Raw genomic sequence first — 17,314 nt, 5'->3', positions numbered from 1 at the left:
ATATACACCCTAATAGGTATAAAAGAGATAACTAATAAGAACCTACTGTAAATAGAGGGAACTCTACTCAATACTCTCTATTGAGAAATATAGGAGAAAATATATTTTCTCCTCAATACAGGAGAAAAAGTCTTAAAAAAGTAGATATACATATATGTGTATCTGATTTACTTTGCTATATATCTGAAAATAACACAACATTGTAAATCAACTATACTCCAGTAAAAATTTCAAAAATAAAATCAATTAAAATCAATTGCTTTTCTATATATTAAAAATGAACATGTGGAAATTGAAAATTAAGAACACAATACCATCTACTATGCTGCAGGCCGTGGGATTGCAAAGAGTCGGACATGACTGAGCGACTAAGCTGAACTGAATCATCTACTATTGATCCAAAATAGGCTTCCCTGCTAGATCAGCTGGGAAAGAATCCACCTGCAATGCAGGAGACCCCGATTCAATCCCTGGGTTGGAAAGATCCACTGGAGAAGGGATAGGCTACCCACTTCAGTATTCCTGGGCTTCCCTGGTGGCTCAGATAGTAAAGAACCTGCCAGCAGTGAGGGAGACCTGAGTTCAATCCCTGGGTTGGGAAAAATCCCCTGGAAAAGGGAAAGGCTACCCACTCCAGTATTCTGGCCTGGAGAATCCCATGGCCTGTATAGTCCATGGGGTCGCAAAGAGTAGGACATGACTGAGCAACTTTTACTTTCTATTGACCCCAAAAAATAAAACGCTTATGTTTAAACCTAACAAAACATGTATAGTACACAAAAAGCTGATGTAAAAATACCAAAGTAGACCAAAATAAACAGTGAGATATATTAGGTCCATAACTCAATAAAAGTTGCCAATTCTCTCCAAACTGTTCAGCTTTAATGCAATGTCATCAAAATTTTGGCAAAATTCATTTGTCAAACAATCTAGATGAGTAAATTTTAAAATTTAAATGGAAACGAGCTAGCCTTAGCTAAAACAATCTTGAAGGGAAAAAAGAGTAGGAGGTAACATTCTAACTAATATTAAGTTTGCTATATAGCGACAGTAACCAAGAATGTGTGGCATCAGCAGACACACATAGGTCAAAAGAACAGAATACAGAACCCAGAAACAGATCCACACAAATATGCTTAATGGCTCTTTGAAAAAAGAGCAAAAGCAATTCAATGGAAAGAGGATAACCTATTCAAAAACTGGTGCTGGAGAAATCAGACTTCCAGAAACATAAATGAATTAAATAAATCACAGCCTGACTCTTATACCTCATATAAAAATTAACTCAAAATGGATTATGGACTTAGATGTAAAACAGAAAACAGTAGAACATTTGGGGAAAACTGAAAGGGAAAATTTGGGGGCTAGAGAAAGGTAAAGAGTTCATCTTCTGGTCAGCCACTTGTAAAAGAATGAAACTAGAACACTTTCTAACACCATACACAAAAATAAACTCAAAATGGATTAAAGATCTAAATGTAAGACCAGAAACTATAAAACTCCTAGAGGAGAACATAGGTAAAACTCTCTCCAACATAAATCACAGCATGATCCTCTATGACCCAACTCCCAGAATATTGGAAATAAAAGCAAAAATAAACAAATGGGACCTAATGAAACTTAAAAGCTTTTGCACAACAAAGGAAACTATAAGCAAGATGAAAAGACATCCTTCAGAATGGGAGAAAATAATAGCTAATGAAGAAACAGACAAAGGATTAATCTCAAAAATATACAAGCAACTCCTGAAGTTCAATTCCAGAAAAATAAATGACCCAATCAAAAAATGGGCCAAAGATCTAAACAGACATATCTCCAAAGAAGACATACAGATGACTAACAAACACATGAAAAGATGCTTAACATCACTTATTATCAGAGAAATGCAAATCAAAACCTCAGTGAGGTACCATTACATGCCAGTCAGGATGGCTGCTATCCAAAAGTCTACAAGCAATAAATGCTGGAAAGGGTGTGGAGGTGGAGAAAAGGGAACCCTCTTACACTGTTGGTGGGAATGCAAACTAGTACACCCACTATGGAGAACAGTGTGGAGATTCCTTAAAAAACTGGAAATAGAACTACCATATGACCCAGCAATCCCACTCCTGGGCATACACACCGAGAAAACCAGACCTGAGAGAGACATGTGCACCCCAATTTTCATCACAGCACTGTTTATAATTACCAGGACATGGAAGCAACCTAGATGCCCATTAACAGACAAATGGATAAGAAAGCTGTGGTACATATACACAATGGAATATTCAGTTCAGTTCAGCTGCTCAGTCATGTCCGACTCTTTGTGACCCCATGAATTGCAGCACACCAGGCCTCCCTGTCCATCACAAACTCCTGGAGTTTGCTCAAACTCCTGCCCATTGAGTCAGTGATGCCATCCAGCTATCTCATCCTCTGTCATCCCCTTCTCCTCCTGCCCCCAATCCCTCCCAGCATCAGGGTCTTTTCCAACGAGTCAACTCTTCGGATGAGGTGGCCAAAGTATTGGAGTTTCAGCTTCAGCATCAGTCCTTCCAATGGACACCCAGGACTGATCTCCTTTAGGATGGACTGGTTGGATATCCTTGCAGTCCAAGGGACTTTCAAGAGTCTTCTCCAACACCACAGTCCAAAAGCATCAATTTTTCAGTGCTCAGCTTTCTTCACAGTCCAACTCTCACATCCATACATGACCACTGGAAAAACCATAGCCTTGACCAGATGGACCTTTGTTGGCAAAGTAATGTCTCTGCTTTTTAATATGCTATCTAGGTTGGTCATAACTTTTCCTTCCAAGGAATAAGTGTCTTTTAATTTCATGGCTGCAGTCACCATCCGCAGGGATTTTGGAGCCCAAAAAAATAAAGTCTGACACTGTTTCCACTGTCTCCCCATCTATTTCCCAGGAGGTGATGGGACCAGATACCATGATCTTAGTTTTCTGAATGTTAAGCTTTAAACCAACTTTTTCACTCTCCTCTTTCACTTTCATCAAGAGGCTTTTTAGTTAGTCTTCACTTCCTGCCATAAGGGTGGTCTCATCTGCATATCTGAGGTTATTGATATTTCTCCTGGCAATCGTGATTCCAGCTTGTGCTTCTTCCAGGCCAGCATTTCTCATTATGTACTCTGCATATAAGTTAAATAAGCAGCCTAACAATATACAGCCTTGACGTACTCCTTTTCCTGTTTGGAACCAGTCTGTTGTTCCATGTCCAGTTCTAACTGTTGCTTATATTACTCAGCCATTAAAAAGAATGCATTTGAATCAGTTCTAATGAGATGGATGAAACTGGAGCCCATTATACAGAGTGAAGGAAGCCAGAAAGATAAACACCAATACAGTATACTAATGCATATATATGGAACTTAGAAAAATGGTAACAATAACCCTATATGCAAGACAGAAAAAGAGACACAGGTGTATAGAATAGACTTTTGGACTCTATGGGAGAAGGCGAGGGTGGGATGATCTGAGAGAACAGCATCGAAACTTGTATATTATCAAGTGTGAAACAGATCGCCAGTCCAGGTTGGATGCATGAGACAAGTGCTCGGGGCTGGTGCACTGGGATGAACCAGAGGGATGGGATGGGGAGTAAGGTGGGAGGGGGGTTCAGGATGGGGAACACATATAAACCCATGGCTGATTCATGTCAATGTATAGCAAAAACCACTACAATATTGTAAAGTAATTAGCCTCCAACTAATAAAAATAAATGGAAAAAAAAAAGAGTTCATCTTGACAACATACATAGGATCCATAAAAGGAAAATGATGAATTTCACCTCATCAAAATTTAAAATGTTTGCTCTGCAGAGACCCTGTGAAGAGAATTAAAAGGCACAGACTAATAAAAAGTATTTGTAAGCCATTTATCCAACAAAGACCTTCTATCCAGAGTGTTTATACACAAAACAAAAAAATTCAACCACACACATAAAAAACCCAATTAAAAACTGGGCAAAGGATATGAGCAGGTATCTCAGCAAAATGGATATATGGATAGCAAATAAGTTCATACAAATACGTTCAACATCTTCTGTCATTAGAAAAATGCAAATTAAAATCTCAGAGTTATCACTACATTATCAGAATAGCCAAAACTTAAACAGTGACAACACCAAATGGTGGCATGGGGAAGCTGAACCAGTCACACATTGCTGACAGGAAGGTAAAATGGCACAGCCATTCTGGAAAGCAGTTAGGCAGTTTTATATAAAACTAAACATGCAACTATTATACACCCATTCCCTCCCAGCCCCTTTCCATTGCAGAGGGAGGGTAGGGCTGAATGCTCATCATTAAACTGAGTTAATGGTTTGTTTTTAGGCAGTCATTTGAATTTCCTTGCATGTGGGTAGTTAAACAATAGCTGCTGCTGTTGTTAAGTCACTTCAGTCGTGTTTGACTCTGCATGACCCCATAGACGGCAGTCCACCAGGCTCCACTGTCCCTGGGATTCTCCAGGCGAATACTGGAATGGGCTGCCATTTCCTTCTCCGATGCATGAAAGTGAAAAGTGAAAGTGAAGTCACTCAGTCGTATCCGACTCTTTGCAACCCCATGGACTGCAGCACACCAGGCTTCCCTGTCCATCACCAACTCCTGGAGCTTGCTCAAACTCATGTCCATTGAGTCAGTGATGCCATCCAACCATCTCATACTCTGTTGTCCCCTTCTCCTCCCACCTTCAATCTTTCCCAGCATCAGGGTCTTATCCAGTGAGTCGTTTCTTCACATAAGGTGGCCAAAGTATTGGAGTTTCAGCTTCAACATCAGTCCTTGCAGTGAATATTCAAGACTGATTTCCTTTAGGATGGACTGGTTGGATCTCCTTGCAGTCCAAGAGACTCAAGAGTTTTCTCCAACAGTTCAGTTCAGTCACTCAGTCGTGTCTGACTCTTTGCGACCCCATGAATCGCAGCACTCCAGGCCTCCCTGTCCATTACCAACCCCCAGAGCCCACAGTTCAAAAGCATCAATTCTTTGGCACTCAGCTTTCTTTATAGTCTAACTCTCACATCCATCCATGACTACTGGAAAAACCAAAGCTTTAACTAGGCAAACCTTTGTTGGCAAAGTAATGTCTCTGCTTTTTAATATGCTGTCTAGGTTTGTCATAGCTTCTTCCAAGGAGCAAGTGTCTTTTAACTTCATGGCTTCAGTCACTACCTGCAGTGATTTTGGATCCCAAAAAAATAGCCTCTTGCTGTTTCCATTGTTTCCCCATCCAAATTAATGTGCCATATTTCTGAGGCATTCCAGTGATCTTTCAGAGACACAGACTGGAACTGCAGACGCTGCCAACTGGCCTCACTCTTTGTATATCTTGTAGATCAACACTCAATCCACTGCTCTTTCATGCTTACAATGATACTATAGGTAAGTACTTTACAGATAAGGAAACTGAGGCTTAGAAAGATTAAGCAATTTGCCCAAGGTCAGAGAGCTAAAATCTAAAAGCAAAAATGTTAACACACAATCATCTGGCCCTCTAGCCAATGTTCTCAGTTATTCTCTAAAACTAAATATCAAATCAGAAATTTATAACCTTTCTGATCACATAAGATCAGAGCTCAGATTCCAGAGTGAAACCAAGTAGAATTACTCCTTAGTGGTACTGAGGAATGTTTGGTTTGTGACCATTAATGATTTCCTGATTCCTATACCACCTTCTGACTTCAGCAATTTGTGTTACCTCTCCAGGCTTCAGTTTGCTCACCTATTAAATTTTAAATTACTATCTTCTCAAAAAAAAGACATTTCTGCAGATTAAGAGAGATAATGCATTTAAATTGCCTTAGAAAAATGTGACGCTTCCAACCTCCCATCACTGCCACCATTGTTGCCAAAACATGTCCACTGATAGAGAAATATGAGACAATTCTAAATATATAAAAACAAAAATACAAATAATGCATATTCCTCCTGGGACTGTTAGAAGGAAAACCAGAATATTCTCTGTGGCTTGCACAACACTGGCTCTTTCTTTCTTGGCCTGTCCCGACTCCCAGAGTCAGAACTTATGCCAGATAGCTTTGAATGTGAGCATCTGTTCGCTCTTCCATCAGTCCCCACAAAGCAGTATATGAGCTTGCTGTTGTCTCAGTTAATCCTGTGAACATGAAGAAAATTCCGAGATTTCACTGGAGTTCCTTTTCTATGCACGGAAGCACCTGCCCTTCTGTCACAGCTCTACCATCTGGCAATAAATGCTCTCATGCATCTGTGTACATTGTTTTAACAAATATGGCCCCATCTTTTCACACAAGGAATAATCTGGCAAATTCTGATTCCAAACAGGAGCACTAATGAACATGGGGTTTAGGGAATATAAAGTTTGCAATGACCCATCAAAGCAGACTGTGAACTCTGGCCCTGCAACAACCCTGCAGAACACTGGTTAACACAGAGAAATAAATTGTCATCCACATAGTGACTGCCAAGGATGACAGTGAGCAGATTTTTTCCCTTAATCATTCAGACGTGGTCATCTGGTTTCTCACTGCTTCTTGACGAACCCAAACTCAAGATCCCCACATCTTTCCCTCCCAGTTTATTTCCAGACTGTCTATACCTTCACAGCCCTCATTACGTGACAGCTCTAGCTATGCCCTTGGAGAAATACTGCCAGCTGATAACCAGAGGGTTTTTCATTTGGGTTTTTTTTTTTTTTAAACTACAGTGTTATGCCCATATCAAGCATATCTTGGATTCTATATAGAAAACCAATTTAAAAGTTTATAACCAATGCAAATTTTTAAAACTCAGCACTGTCCAACTCATTAACTGGCATTATTTTATGTCTATTTATATACAGTCACTCAGGACCAGGTACAGAATATTATTCCATGAAGTTTAAAGTAATGAACAAATACATCAGACCTAAGTTCATTCACTAGCTAATGCTCACTAGAAGTAAACATTAAAGATGTGTTTTTAGACACTTTAATTATAAATCTGACAGTAATAATTTCTGACTCATTAAAATTTTTTGTTCTTTTTAATTAATTTATTTTTTAATTGAGGGATAATTGTTTCGCACAATTTTGCTGTTTTCTGTCAAACCTCAACATGAATCAGCCATAGGTATACATGTATCCCCACACTCTAAAGCTTCCCTCCCATCTCCCTCCCCATCACACTCCTCTAGGTTGATCCAGAGCCCCTGTCTGAGTTCCCTGAGACATACAGCAAATTCCCACTGGCTATCTATATATTTAATTGAAACATCAATGAAGATTAAATTATACTTTTGGTGGTTTAGAAACTAAACAATAAAGCTGGAATGTGCCAGTTTGCAGATGATTAATTCATATTAGACACAGATAGTCACTATATTGCCTTGAATATATATTTTTCACTCAGAAATAAAAATGAGCACATTGATCATGATTTAACAATTTGTAAGGTTCAGGTTTAATTTTCTGCCTTCCCTCAAGTAAGTCAAAACTCATAGGTATTGTATTTTAATCATTTTTAACAATTCTTAGTTATTAATAGTTATTTTAACTAGAAGATTTTGATGTCTTATAAGAGTTCTTAATCTATACAAAATATAGCATTTAGGTTTAGAATATGTTGGTGGTTGAAACCATTCAGGAATTCAATAATCAGGCTACTTTATTAACTTTGGAAAATGAAGAATAATTATCAGTTTTCTAAACGGACTTTCATTTATCTAATCTTTGAGCATCTATACTTGCCAGCTACTGCTCTGGGCTGTACTGATTCTGACTGAAGAACAAGATTCTGTCTTTAGGAAGTTGATATTCTGTTGAGTAGGATAAGGAAAGACAATCATTACAAACAAAATTTACCTAGATTTTCATTCACAATGGTTATTTCCTTCTCTTTATATTATTCATATTCTTTGTTCATGTTTTGAAAACTGAAATGGCATTACAATCCAAAAATCATAATAGCATACCAATGAATAAAAATAGATTTTGGCTGAATTTTCTCTGAATAGGAAGTGATTTCTAGTTTGAGAGAATACTGTGTTTCATTTTGCTGAATATGGTGACTAATGTTCAGTTTCTTCATTTTAATAATAACAATGGCCAAACTTGATTGATATCTAATTCAGCCATATGACATGAACAATCTAGTTTTGTCTGTATGGCATTTAATCATGTGCAACTAGATTAAATAGATAGGCATTAAAATTAAAAAATTACTCTGCTATAAAACATGTTCATATGAGAATAACAAATTTTGTGTCAATTCATTGCAGTCTGACATTTGTTCTGACTGATTATCCAGTCAAGAGTAATTTGTTCCTTAAATAGCTAGGTTTAACTTAGCTTTCTTATTTTGAAAACATCACCATCTAATTCAATGTTTACCTATGTTCAGTCACATAAATAGAAACTGTTATAAGTCCCATATAATAAAACACCCAAATCATACCTTTCCAACCTTTACCTGATGTCTTCAATGGAAAAAGATTTGCTTAAATATCCACACATAAGGAAAAATAAAGTAATAGGTGACAGGAATCCTGCAATATGAATTCATAGTTCATTTACCCCTGGTCTTCCCTTTTACTCAGTCTTATTTACTCATGAAAATCTGTTTTTATGTCATCCACTTTATCTCTCAAGTTTTAAAACAATAGATCCCACTATCGATTAAAAATCAAGGTGATGATGTTTGATTCAAATAATTCTCCAACTATGCATTTTATAAAAAACTTCTTGGCAGAAAACAGGAAGCACCACTCTAAAACAGCACAATTTAAAACTAAAGGTATTTTCCAAAACTGAACCAGAAAGAAAAAGGAAATTTGAACAGACCAATCACAAGCACAGAAATCAAAACTGTAATCAAAAATCTTCCCACAAACAAAAGCCCAAAACCAGATGGCTTCATAGATGAATTCCACCAAAAATTTAGAGAAGAGTTAAAACTTATTATATTCAAACTCTTCCAGAAAATTTCAGAGGGAAAAAAACTCCCAAACTCCTACGAGGCCTCCATCACCCTTATACCAAAACCAGACAAAGATGCCACAAAAAAAGAAAAATACAGGCCAATATTACAGATAAACATAGATGCAAATATCCTCAACAAAATTCTAGCAAACAGAATCCAGCAACATATTAAAAAGATCGTACATCATAACCAAATGGGCTTTATTCCAGGGATGTAAGGGTGTATATTGTCACCCTGCTTATTTAACTTATATGCAGAGTACATTATGCAAAATGCCAGACTGGATGAAACACAAGCTGGAATCAAGATTTCCAGGAGAAATACGAATAACCTCAGATATGCAGATGACACCACCCATTAGGCAGAAAGCAAAGAGGAATTGAAGAGGCTCTTGATGAAGGTGAAAAAGGAGAGTGAAAAACCTGGCTTAAAATTCAATATTCAAAAAACAAAAATCATGGCATCTGGTTTCATCATTTCATGGCAAATAGATGGGGAAAAAAATGGAAACAGTGACAGACTATTTTCTTGGCTCCAAAATCACAGCAAATGGTGACTACAGCCATGAAATTAAAAGACACCTGCTCCTTGGTAGAAAAGCTATGACCAACCTAGACAGTATATTAAAAAGCAAAGACATTATTTTGCCAACAAAGGTCCATCTAGTCAAAGCTATGGTTTTTCCAGTAGTCATGAATGGATGTGAGTGCTAGACCATAAAGAAAGCTGAGTGCCAAAAAAATGATGCTTTTAAATTGTGGTATCGGAAAAGACTCTTGAGAGTCCCTCGAACTGCAAGGGGATCAAACCAGTCAATCCTAAAGGAAATCAGTCCTGAATACTGATCGGAAGGACTGATGCTGAAGCTGAAGCTCCAATAGTTTGGCTGCCTGATGCAAAGAACTGATTTCTTAGAAAAGACCTTGATGCTGGGAAAAATTGAAGGCAGGATAAGGGGACTACAGAGAATGAGATGGTTGGATGGCATCACCGACTCGATGGACATGAATTTGAACAAGGTCTGGGAGTTGGTGGTGGACAGAGAAGCCCGGCATGCTGCAGTCCATGGGGTTGCAAAGAGTCAGACACAGCTGAGCAACTGAACTGAAGGATTCTTCAATATTTGCAAATAAATCAATGTGATACACCATATTAACAAACTGAAAACCACTAGTTTTTAAAAATGATAAAAATCATATGATTACTTCAATAGTTGCAGAGAAAGCCTTTGATGAAATTCAGCATCTATTTATGATAAAAACTCTCCAGAAAGTAGGCATAGAGGGAATATACCTCAACATAATAAAAAGCCATATATGACAATAAACCCCACCAAAGAGCTGCCAGAACTTACACAGGACTGAGAAATAGGCTCTTGGAGGGCACAAACAGAACGTTGTGCACAAGGACCCAGGAGAAAGGAGCAGTCACCCCACAAGAGACCGACCCAGACTTGCCTGTGAGTGTCCAGGAGTCTCCAGCAGAGGCATGCGTTGGTGGTGACCTGCTGCAGGGATGGGGGCACTGAGTGTAGCAATACATGCATGGGATCTTTTGAAGGAGGTCACCTTTATATTCATTACCTCCACCATAGTTTGGCCCAAGGTAAATAGCAGGGAGGAGACACAGTCCCACTCATCAACAGAAAATTGGACTAAAGATTTACTGAACATAGCCCTGCCCATCAGAAAAAGACCCAGTTCTCCCCTCTGTGTCTCTCCCATCAGGAAGCTTCCAAAAGCCTCTTATCCTTCTCCATCAGAGGGCAGACAGACTGAAAAGCACAATCACAGAAAACTAACCAATCTAATCACATGGACCACGGCATTGTCTAATTCAATGAAACCATGAACCATGCCATGTAGGGCCACCCAAGACAGATGGGTCATGATGGAGAGTTCTGACAAAATGTGATCCACTAGAGAAGGGAATGGCAAACCATTTCAGTATTCGTGCCTTGAGAACCCCATGAACAGTATGAAAAGGCAAAAAGACAGGACACTGAAAGATGAACTCCCCAGGTCAGTAGGTGCCCAAAATCCTACTGGAGACCAGTGGAGAAATAACTACAGAAAGAGTAAAGAGACAGACCCAAAGCAAAAACAACACCCAGTTGTGGATGTGACTGGTGATGGAAGCAAAGTCCGATGCTGTAATGAGCAATATTATGTAGGAACCTGGAATATAAGGCCCAGGAATCAAGGCAAATTGGAAGAGGTCAAACAGGAGATGGCAAGAGTGAATGTCAACATTTTAGGAATCAGCAAACTAAAATGGACTGGAATGGGTGAATTTAACTCAGATAACCATTATATCTACTAATGTGGGCAAGAATCCCTTAGAAGAAATGGAGTAGCCATCATGGTCAACAAGAGAGTCCAAAATACAGTACTTGGATACAATCTCAAAAACAACAAAATGATCTCTGTTCGTTTCCAAGGCAAACCATTCAATATTATAGTAATCCAAGTCTATGCCCCAACCAGCAATGCTGGAGAAGCTGAAGTTGAACAGTACTATGAAGACCTACAACACCTTTTAGAACTAACACCCAAAAAAGATATCCTTTTCATTATAAGGGACTGGAATGCAAAAGTAGGAAGTCAAGAAACACCTGGAGTAACAAGCAAATTTGGCCTTGGATTACAGAATGAACCAGGACAAAGGCTAATAGAGTTTTGCCAAGAGAACACACTGGTCATAGGAAACACCCTCTTCCAACAATGCAAGAGAAGACTCTACACATGGAGATCACCAGATGGTCAACACCAAAATCAGATTGATTCTATTCTTTGCAGTCAAAGATGGAGAAGCTCTATACAGTCAGCAAAAACAAGATTGGGAGCTGACTGTGGCTCAGATCATGAACTCCTTATTGCCAAATTCAGACTTAAATTGAAGAAAGTAGGGAAAATGACTAGACCATTCAGGTATGACCTAAATCAAATCCCTTACAATTATACAGTGGAAGTGAGAAATAGATTTAAGGGACTAGATCTGATAGACAGAGTGCCTGATGAACTGTGGACGGAAGTTCATGACATTGTACAGGAGGCAGGGATCAAGATCATCCCCAAGAATAAGAAACGCAAAAAAAAAGCAAAATGACTGTCTGAGGAGTCCTTACAAATAGCTGTGAAAAGAAGAGAAGTGAAAAGCAAAGGAGAAAAGGAAAGATACACATATTTGAATACAGAGTGTCAAAGAATAGCAAGGAGAGATAAGAAAGGCTTCCTCAGGGATCAGTGCAAAAATACAGACAAAAAAAAAAAAAAAACCAGAATGGGAAAGACTAGAGATCTCTTCAAGAAAATGAGCGATACCAAGGGAACATTTCATGCAAAGACAGGCTCAATAAAGGACAGAAATGGTATGGACCTAATAGAAACAGAAGAACTATACAAAGAACATCTTCACGACCCAAATAATCATGATGGTGCGATCACTCACCTAGAGCCAGACATCCTGGAATGTGAAGTCAAGTGGGCCTTAAGAAGCATCACTACGAACAAAGCTAGTGGAGGTGATGGAATTCCAGTTGAGCTATTTCAAATCCTAAAAGGTGATGCTGTTACAGTGTTGCACTCAATACACCAGCAAATTTGGAAAACTCAGCAGTGGCCACAGGACTAGAAAAGGTCAGTTTTCATTCCAATCCCAAACACAGGCAATGCCAAAGAATGCTCAAACTACCACACAATTGCACTCATCTCACACATTAAAGTAACGCTCAAAATTCTCCAAGCCAGGCTTCAACAATACATGAACTGTGAACATCCAGATGTTCAATCTGCTTTTAGAAAAGGCAGAGGAACCAGAGATCAAATTGCTAACATCTTCTGGATCATCAAAAAAGCAAGAGAGTTTCAGAAAAACATCTACTTCTGCTTTATTGACTATGCCAAAGCCTTCGAGACCATGGATCACAATCAACTGTGGAAAATTCCGAAAGAGATGGGAATACCAGACCACCTGACCTGCCTTTTTAGAAACCTGTATGCAGGTCAGGAAGCAACAGTTAGAACTGGACATGGAACAACAGACTGGCTCCAAATAAGAAAAGGAGTATGTCAAGGAGTATGTCAAGGCTGTATACTGTCACCCTGCTTATTCAACTTATATGCACAGTACATCATGCAAAACCTGGGCTGGATGAAGCACAAGCTGGAATAAAGATGGCCGGGAGAAACACCAATAACCTCAGATATGCAGATGGCACCACCCTTATGGCAGAAAGTGAAGAACTAAAGAGCCTCTTGATGAAAGTGAAAGAAGAGAGTGAAAAAGTTGGCTTAAAGCTCAACATTCAGAAAACTAAGATCATGACATCTGGTCCCATCACTTCATGGCAAATAGATGGGGAAACTGTGGAAACAGTGACAGACTTTACTTTTGGGGCCCCAAAATCACTGCCGATGGTGACTGCAGCCATGAAATTAAAAGACTCTTGCTCCTTGGAAGGAAAGTTATGACCAAACTAGACAGCATATTAAAAAACAGAGACATTATTTCGCCAACAAAGGTCTATCTAGTCAAGGCTATGGCTTTTCCAGTAGTCATGTATGGATGTGAGAGCTGGACTATAAAGAAAGCTGAGTGCAGAAGAATTGATGCTTTTGAACTGTGGTGTTGGAGAAGACTCTAGAGTCCCTTAGATGGCAAGGAGATCCAATCAGTCCATCCTATAGGAAATCTGTCCTGAATATTCACTGCAAGGACTGATGTTGAAGCTGAAACTCCAATACTTTGGCCACCTGATGTGAAGAAATGACTCATCTGAAAAGACACTGTTGCTGGGAAAGATTGAAGGTAGGAGGAGAAGGGGATGACAAGAGGATGAGATGGTTGGATGGCATCACCAACTCAATGGACATGAGTCTGGGTAAACTCCAGGAGATGGTGATGGACAAGGAGGCTTGACATTTTGCAGTCCATGGGGTCGCAAAGCATCAGACATGACTGAGCAACTGAACTGAACCGATATATGACAAACCCCCAGCAAACATCATCCTCAATGGAAAAAAATTGAAAATATTTCGTCCAAAATCAGGGATAAGACAAGCGTGCCCACTTTCAGCACTACTATTCAGCATAGTTTGGAAGTGCTAGCCATAGCAATAAGAGAAGAATTAAAAGGAATTCAGATTGGAAAAGAAAAATGCAAAACTCTCACTGTTTTAGATGATATGATTCTCTACACAGAAAACCCTAGGGTACTGCCAGATGTGCTGGTGGGGCAGGGCGCTCTCTGTGAGCCCTTGGACTTTTTTTACCCGGGCCTGGATAAAGCAGCGTCCTGCTTGCTGGGCAGCTCATGCATGGGGGCCTAGCTTGAGAGGAGGAACAAGGTGAAGACCAGAGTAGCTGCTCTCTGGACCAGAGAACAGCCAGAGAGGACCAGAGGACCAGCACTCACAGGACCAGAGTGGCTGCTCCACTGAGGTGCTGTGATGCATGGAAGGACTTGGAGCTTGCAATTGGTGGAGTTCTCCCAGCTGAGCAGCAAATTGAAGATAAATTGCGAGAGGTCAAAGCCCAGATTCACTGCTGAATAAGTCACCACCTGGAATGCCTTCGAAGCTGTGAGGTGTGGTTGTATGAACAAGTAGATCTCATCTATCAGCTTAAAGAGAAGATGCTCCAGCAGCAGATCCAATAGCTCAACTGGTTACGGGGCCAGTTCAATTGTCTTATTCATCAACTGGAGCACACCCAAAACAAAGACCTAGCCAATCAAGTCTCAACATGCCTGGACAGGCTGGGCAGTCTGACCCTCAAGCCTAAAGGTTCAAGTGCCCTACTCTGAAGCTGATATAACTTCCCCACGCCAACCATCACCACCTTTGGGTCTCTGAAGACCATTCAAATTCCTAAGCACCTGATGGCTCCTCCTAGTTCATCAAATATTGGGTCCTTCTTAGAGAAGAGAGGCTACATCCCATTGCCAGAGCAGAAGTCAGCATCCAGCACCACAGCTGTCCCTCTCAGTGAATGGCTCCTTGGAAGCAAACCTGCCATTGGTCACCAGGCTCCTTACCTACCCAGCACCAATCTCCAGGACTGGCTCAACCAAAAGCAGACCTTGGAGAACAGTCAGACATCTGATAGAGCCTGCAGTTTCTTGAATAATTTATGGGGCAACCTAAAGGGTTTGGAAAATTGATTCCACAAGAGTCAGCAACAAGAAGTTTCTGAAAAACCAAGTTACCAAGAAGTCTTAACAGCTATACCACTACCAGTTCTTACTCCACTGAAATTGAAAAGGTTAGCTATCTAGAGCCTCTTGATCAAGATGAGATGGATCTTTCTGGTTGGCTGGCAACTCCCCTAGGAATCCCATAAGCTTGAGAAGCCTGGGAACAGCAGCTGTGAAACCGCCAGTGAGAAGTTTAAGCTCTTGTTCCAGGTGTTCCCGGAGTCCTACAATGTGAATGATTGGCTTGTCAAGTCTGATTCCTGTACCAATTGTCAGGGTAACCAGCCCAAAGGTGTGGAGATTGAGCACCTGGGCAATCTGAAATGCCTGAACGACCACTTGGAGGCCAAGAAACCCTTGTCGGCTCCCAGCCTGACTACTGAGGATTCACTTGTCCAGAAGCACCAAGACCCATATAAAGTGGAAGTGGTCTGCAAAGCCAATGAGCCATATATAAGTTTTGCAGAGCACATGTGTGATGAAAATTGTGAGAAGGAAGCTCTGTGTAAATGGCTTCTGAAGAAAGAAGGAAAGGATAAAAATGGTATGCCTGTGGAACCAAAACCTGAACCTGAGAAACAAAGATTCCCTGAACATGTGACTCTCTCCATCCAGAAGAAAGGCAGCAGAACAAGCTAAGGCACCAAAGGCAATGGCTTCTTCTAGAATTGCTGATTCCTTCCAAGCCATCAGGAACAGCCCCTTGTCAGAGTGGCTCATGACCCCCTCACACAAAGAAGGATGTCCCAACAAGGAAGTGCCTCTTATAGAGGACAGGGGTGGCAAACAAAAGCTTACAAACCCCTTGGCCACTGCCTGGTGTCCTTTAACACAGCTGACTAGGTCTTGCCAGGAAAGATGACAGGAAATTTTAGCCCATTATCCTCAGGAGAAGAGAAGTGGCTACTCTGAAAGAAGGCCAAGGAAGTATTGCTTAATTCACCCCTACAGGAGGAACACAACTTTCCCCTAGACCGTTACGGCCTCCCAGCAGTCTGTGATCTCTTTGCCTGTATGCAGCATAAAGTTGATTTTTTTTAAAAGTGATTGTATCGAACCCCTCTACAGATGTGAAGGAATCAAGTACTAGTCAAGCAAATTTTCTACAGATTATCACAAATCCATGAGCTGAATGACTGCAGCTTGTGAAATCATTGTTTTTGGGTCTGATGTAGTTCCTTTCCTGCCCAATTTCAAACTAAAGAGAAATTAGTCATCAAATTATGAGTTACTGTGTAAAGGAAAATGGTTATTTGTTGATGCTTAGGTGATTCAGTTCCTTCTTACAGAAGTATTAATTCACCCCTACACTAGAAATGCATCTTAGTGGGTAGGTCTTTTTCATAAGTCTCCATGGCTCCTTAGATTGGGTTGTTATTAGAAGTACATTAAAACACTGCAGTTTTAAAAAATGAAATAGTTTGATAATCAAAGTGTATTGATGTATTCTAAAGCTAGTAAAATTACCCAACCTTTTGATTGCCAGTCTTTGGGTGCTTCCCTTATCATGTGTTTTCTTCCATTAATGGTGAATTCTTCTGTTTAATTAAGATACTATTGTATTTTACACAATTAACCTTGCCAATACAGTGGTTTTTCCTTCCCAAAACATGTATTGAAAGTCTTGGCAATTTTTGACATTTATCGCAAAACATTTCAGCTTAGGTTCCATATTCTACATTATTTTTTTTCTTTTGAAAGAAACTCAGCTTTTGCAGTTCTGTCTTTATTCCCTTCTCTAAATGTTATTATGAAAAAAGACAGCTCTTTCAGAAGGGCTCCATATTGCTTGAAGACTATATTCAGGGTAGTTCTATCCTCTTTCAAAATACTCTGAAGAACTACAGGCAGAAGAACCCCAGTGCCTACTAATCAAAAAGCAAAGTATGTTGGAAATGTAGTACCTGAACTATTCACTATCCTAAGTGTTATTGGTGCATCCGGTGTAAATGGAAGCTGAACTTGACACCTGGTGCTTTTAACTAGGCATAAATTAAACATCCGCTCACTGCAAGCATAGCATAACTATACCTTGAAAAGTATAATGCAGTGACATTTTAGTGAATAGGAAGTTTTGAACACTTGTGCCTTGGGGTGTTAATTGAAGCGATGTTTCCTTAGTATCCTTAAAGTTATGTCCATGCTTTAAAAAGTTTCTCTGTAGGAGAGAGATGGTAT

General features: G+C 39.8%; 1 pseudogene; it reads left to right on the top strand.

Moving 5' to 3' along the window:
• Positions 1-16,331, top strand: part of LOC136157256 (nuclear receptor coactivator 4 pseudogene) — a 28,883-nt pseudogene extending 12,552 nt beyond the window's left edge.
• Positions 16,332-17,314: the final 983 nt, after the last annotated feature.

Source organism: Muntiacus reevesi, chromosome 2, assembly GCF_963930625.1.
Source record: "Muntiacus reevesi chromosome 2, mMunRee1.1, whole genome shotgun sequence".
Lineage (NCBI taxonomy): Eukaryota > Metazoa > Chordata > Mammalia > Artiodactyla > Cervidae > Muntiacus > Muntiacus reevesi.
This window is presented reverse-complemented; position numbering and strand designations above follow the sequence as displayed.